Source organism: Pan troglodytes, chromosome 1 (genome assembly GCF_028858775.2).
Source record: "Pan troglodytes isolate AG18354 chromosome 1, NHGRI_mPanTro3-v2.0_pri, whole genome shotgun sequence".
Lineage (NCBI taxonomy): Eukaryota > Metazoa > Chordata > Mammalia > Primates > Hominidae > Pan > Pan troglodytes.
In genome coordinates, this window is record NC_072398.2 from 156,988,359 (window position 1) to 156,994,358 (window position 6,000).

Sequence of the window (6,000 nt, forward strand, 5' to 3'; positions counted from 1 at the left end):
CTAAGTCTCTTTGTAGGTCTCTAAGAACTTGCTTTATGAATCTGGGTGCTTCTGTATTGGGTCCATATATATTTAGGATAGTTAGCTCTTCTTGTTGCATTGATTCCTATACCATTATGTAATACCCTTCTCTGTCTCTTCTGATCATTGTTGGTTTAAAGTCTGTTTTATCAGAGACTAGGATTGCAACCCCTGCTTTTTTTTTTTTTTTTTTTGCTTTCCATTTGTTTGGTAAATATTCCTCCCTCCCTTTATTTTGAGCCTATGTGTGTCTTTGCATGTGAGATGAATCTGTTGAATACAGCACATTGATGGGTCTTGACTGTTTATCCAATTTGCGAGTCTGTGTCTTTTAATTGGAGCATTTAGCCCATTTACATTGAGGTTAATATTGTTATGTGTGAATTTGATCCTGTCATTATGATGCTAGCTGGTTCTTTCGCCCATTAGTTGATTTAGTTTCTTCACAATGTTGATGGTCTTTACAATTTGGCATGTTTTTGCAGTGGCTGGTACCAGTTGTTCCTTTCCATGTTTAGTGCTTCCTTCAGGAGCTCTTGTAAGACTGGTGGTGACAAAATCTTTCAGCATTTGCTTGTCTATAAAGGCTTTTATTTCTCCTTCACTTATGAAGCTTAGTTTGACTGGTTATGAAATTCTGGGTTGAAAATTCTTTTCTTTAAGAACTTTGAATATTGGCTCCCACTCTCTTCTGCCTTGTAGGGTTTCTGCTGAGAGATCCACTGTTAGTCTGATAGGCTTCCTTTTGTGGGTAACCCGACTTTTCTCTCTGGCTGCCCTTAACATTTTTTCTTTCATTTCAAACTTGGTGAATCTGATGATTATGTGTCTTGGGGTTGCTCTTCTCAAGGAGTATCTTTGTGGTGTTCTCTGTATTTCCTGAATCTGAATGTTGGCCTGCCTTGCTAGGTTGGGGAAGTTCTCCTGGATGATATCCTGCAGAGTGTTTTCCAACTTGGTTCCATTCTCCCTGTCACTTTCAGGTACACCAGTCAAACGTAGATTTGGTCTTTTCACATAGTCCCATATTTCTTGGAGTCTTTGTTCATTTCTTTTCACTCTTTTTTCTCTTGTCTTTTCGCTTTATTTCATTAAGTTGATCTTCAATCACTGATATCCTTTCTTCTGCATGATTGATTCAGCTGTTGAATCTTGTGTATGCTTCACTAAGTTCTCGTGCTGTGTTTTTCAGCTCCGTCAGGTCATTTATGTTCATCTCTACACTTGTTATTCTAGTTAGCAATTCATCTAACTTTTTTCAAGGTTCTTAGCTTCCTTGCGTTGGGTTAGAACATGCTCCTTTACCTCGGAGGAGTTTCTTATTACCCACCTCCTGAAGCCTACTTCTGTCAATTCACCAAACTAATTCTCCATCCAGTTTTGTTCCCTTGCTGGTGAGGAATTGTGATCCTTTGGAGGAGAAGAGCTGTTCTGGTTTTGGAATTTTTCAGCCTTTCTGCACTGGTTTCTCCCCATCTTTGTGGTTTTATCTACCTTTGGTTTTTGATGTTGGCGACCTACAGATGGGGTCTTGGTGTTCACATCCTTTTTGTTGATGTTGATGCTATTCCTTTCTGTTTGTTAGTTTTCCTTCTAACAGTCAGGACCCTCAGCTGCAGGTCTGATGGAGTTTGCTGGATGGTCACTCCAGACCCTGTTTGCCTGGGTATCACCAGCAGAGGCTACAGAACAGCAAATATTGCTGCCTGATCCTTCCTCTGGAAGCTTAGTCCCAGAGGGACACCCATCAGGTGTCAGCCAGGGCTCTCCTGTATGAGGTGTCTGTCAGCCCCTACTGGGAGGTATCTCCCAGTCAGGCTACATGGGGGTCAGGGATCCACTTAAGGAGGCAGTCTGTCCATTATCAGAGCTCGAACACTGTGCTGGGAGAACCACTGCTCTCTTCAGAACTGTCAGGCAATGACATTTAAGTCTGCTGAAGCTGTGCCCACAGTTGCCCCTTCTCCAAGGTGGCTCTGTCCCAGGGAGACTGGGGCTGCTGCCTTTTGTTCAGAGATGCCCTGCCCTCAGAGGTGGAATCTAGAGAGGCAGTCAGCCTTGCTGAGCTGTGGTGGGCTCTGCCCAGTTCAAACTTCCGTGTGGCTTTGTTTACACTGTGAGCATAATACTGCCTACTCAAGCCTCAGCAATGGCGGACGCCCCTCCCCCTGCCAAGCTCCAGATTTTTCAGGTCGATCTCAGACTGCTGTGCTAGCAGCGAGAATTTCAAGCCAGTGGATCTTAGCTTGCTGGGCTCTGTGGGCGTGTGACCCGTGGTATAGTCTCTCACGGCTTCCCTTGGCTAAGAAAGGGAAATCCCCCAACCCCTTGTGCTTCCTGGGTGAGGCAATGCCCTGCCCTGCTTTGGCTTGCCCTCCATGGACTGCACTCACTGTCAAACCAGTCCCAATGAGATGAACCAGGTACCTCAGCTGGAAATGCAGAAGTCACCCAGCTTCTGTGTCGATCTTGCTGGGAGCTGCAGACCGGAGGTGTTCCTATTCGGCCATCTTGCCAGAAATCCTCTCCATAACTCTGTTCTAGTATCAATTAACCTTTGGTAAAATTGATTTTATTACACTGTTTTCCTTAAAGTCACAGTTTCTAAGAATCTATTGACAGTGTTACAGTGAGGACTTTATGTATGTATGTATATATATATGTGTGTGTGTATGTGTGTGTACATATATATGTGTAAATTTAAGATCAGTGCCATCTACATTTAGAAATTTGAATAGTGATTGGCATATATGAGAACTTAAGAATGTTTGTTGAATAAGTGAAAGATTAATGAGTGAATAGAGAATATTCATGATGACTGTAATTCTTGGAAGATGAAAAAAGAAGGCATGTGTTCCTAAAGTTCCAGCAAGAAAGCCCCAGTACTATAATATAATTCTGCCTTTTTCCCCCATATCTCTTTTCAGGTCTGGCCTGCTTGTGGCTCTAACTAAATAAAATTACTTACATTTCAAAAGTATTATATTCTGTCAAGTGAACCAAATTTAGCAAATAATTTGAACTCAGGATTCTTACTAGGACTGTTATTTTTAAACAAACAAAAGAATTGACCTTGAGAAGTTAAATGTAAAAAAAAAAATAATGTTAGGCCAAGGGAGAAATTGAGGTGAACTACAGATCTACATGGCACTTGACTCACCAGGAGCTGAGAGGGAAAGCTAAGCAAACAGAAACTAAAAAATTAGTATTTACATTTTCTTGGCTGCAACCACCGAAAGTTTTCTTTAGAAAAGGGAATTATATAATTCTAATGAGTAAGTTTCCATAATTATTTTATTAAGAATATTTGTTTGGGTGGTATACAGATATATTCACTGCTTTAGCTGCTTTTAAAATATATTGAAAGCCATTATTCTTAGCAAACTAATGTAGGAACAGAAAACCAAATACTGCATGTTCTCACTAATAAGTGGAAGCTAAAAGATGAGAACTCATGGACACAAGGAAGGGAACTACAGTCACTGGAACCTATTGGAGGGTGAAGGGTGGAAGTAGGGAGAGGATCAGGAAAAATTACTAATGGGTCCTAGGCGTAATACCTGAGTGATGAAATAATCTGTACAACAAACCCCCATGACATGAGTTTACCTATGTAATAAACTTGCACATGTACCCCTGAACTTAAAAGTTAAAATAAATAAATAAATAAATAAATAAATAACATTTTTCTCATTGTGTATTTTTTCATTTGTAATGTTATCAACACTATTTCTTTGTCATGCAAATGTATGTTATCAACATTTAAAATGAATTTATTTCTACTAGAATACACTTCATAATGGTGAGTTGTATAATGTAGCTTATTGCATTACAACACTGTTTGAGGAACTTTTTATCTTTTACCTCTCACTAGCTGACATCTGGCACTGTCCTAAACTGTCGTGCATGAGTTTTTTCCCCTCCATTTTCACTACTGCTTTCCAAAGAATTGCAAGTCCAGCAGAGTTCACCTGATTTTGCCTTTCTTTCCCTCCTATAAATTACAGGCAATATCTTTGTTCTTAAGTATTGGCTTTCTTTTGGAAAGACTAGCTTGCACCCTTATTTCATGGTCTGTGAGCCTATCACCACATAAGAGCCATGGGGAACCATTTCCACTAATGGACTTTGTACTCCCCAGTGCAGTTAATTTCACCCTTGTGGTCAGAAAGAGTTAATTTCCTTTGCCACCAGGGTGTTAACACAGACACTAAGGAGAAGATGATACCCTGTGTTTTTCTGGCATGGATGTCTTACAAGTCATTAACAATTTTATCTCCCAGAAATTTTCTTAGGTTTTTTTTCTTTTTTGTCTCTAGAAACTTTAAACATATACAACATGAAACCATTGCTCTTTAAAGGGCATCTCAACAGATTTAATTTTCTTATATATTTTTTGCCTTTCAAACAACTTGATGAGTTGCTTCATTAATCTCTTGGTCTTCCTGCCTCTCCTCAATCTGGCATCACTAGCAGATGGAGGCAGAGTTGCTCAGATATAAAGGGACAGACTCCAACTACAAATATATCATAAAGATAACAAACAAAGATACTTTGTGATTATTGGACAGTAAAAATTACATAAATTCCATCTATTATTTTCATATAGCTATTATTAAATATTGAATTGTACAATGTAATTTGGTACATAAACTGTGAACAAGTGATTCTGGTTCATGCATTTATTCCACACATATTTGTTGAATACCTACTATGTGCCATGAAAGTAGCTTGGGATAAAATGAGGGTAAAATAAGACATAATCTTTGTTCTCAAAATGTATGTAAGTAATAGTTTCTAAGATACTGAGTATTGAGGGTACACATTAAAAAACTGATGGCAGAAAGATTTTCATAAATGCACCATGCTTCTGTCCTTCTACCCTTCACACAGAAATCCTTTGTAAAGCCCTCTCAAGTAAACTGTATCCAACTTAACTTAGTATGTATCAGAGTCATTCTATTGCAATTAAACAATGCATTTATTGAGAAACAAATCCTTACTGAGCGACCACTATAAGCAATGGATTGTGCTTGGCCTGTGATGAATGCAAAGGACTATAAGGCAATTCTCCTTCTTCTTTCAAGGAATTAAAAAAGAAAAAAAACTTGATTAGATTAAAAACATGCACAAAAATAGTAAATTACAGTTAAAGAGAATATGTGGTAGATCTCAACCAACTCAGGGAGAAATATCTTCTGGGTGTCTCCATTTGAAAGATTGGTAGGCAACTTAAGCTATAACCAAATGTACCCTCACCTTCTCCTTCACCCCACTGGGACTGCTTTCCTCTAAGGTCCCATCATCCAAGGCAGATACCAAGGCATCATCCTAGATCCCACTGTTCCACTATCCTGTTCATCTAAACAATCTATAGCCCATTTCCAGTTAAAATATTTAAAATCAATTTCTTTGGTACTTCTCTCCATCAAGAGTTCAGACCTTCATCATCTTTCACCTGGATGTACTGCAATGCAACCCATTAACCCTTCTCCTTCCAGCTTTTCTGGCCCCACACCTCAGATTCATCATCTGTCTAAAATATAAATCTGTACCTACACTCTTTAGCTAAAAAATAAACCCTTAATGCCTCCCCCATTGCTTTCAAGTTAAAAACCCAAGCAACTTAGCATCTGAGAGAAAGCCCTTTAAAATTTATTTTCTTCATCTGCCTTCAGTCGCATCTCCACCAGGCATTTACTTTGTGTTCTAGTCACATACAGCCACTCTGAACATGGTGCTGCATTAGCCTGGAGTATTCTGCACTCACAAGCTACTGGTTTTGGTGTACCTATATTCATAATTAAGATGCTGCCTCCATATAACAAACTTGGAAATTTTTCTGTCTCACTCCACCTTCCTACTTCCATTTGAGCCTGGTGTCCCTCCCACGTATGCATAGGGCCCTCTACATCTCTGTCATTATTTTTTATCATATAGTAATATATTTTCCCATTGACTTTCTTTTCATAGACTTTA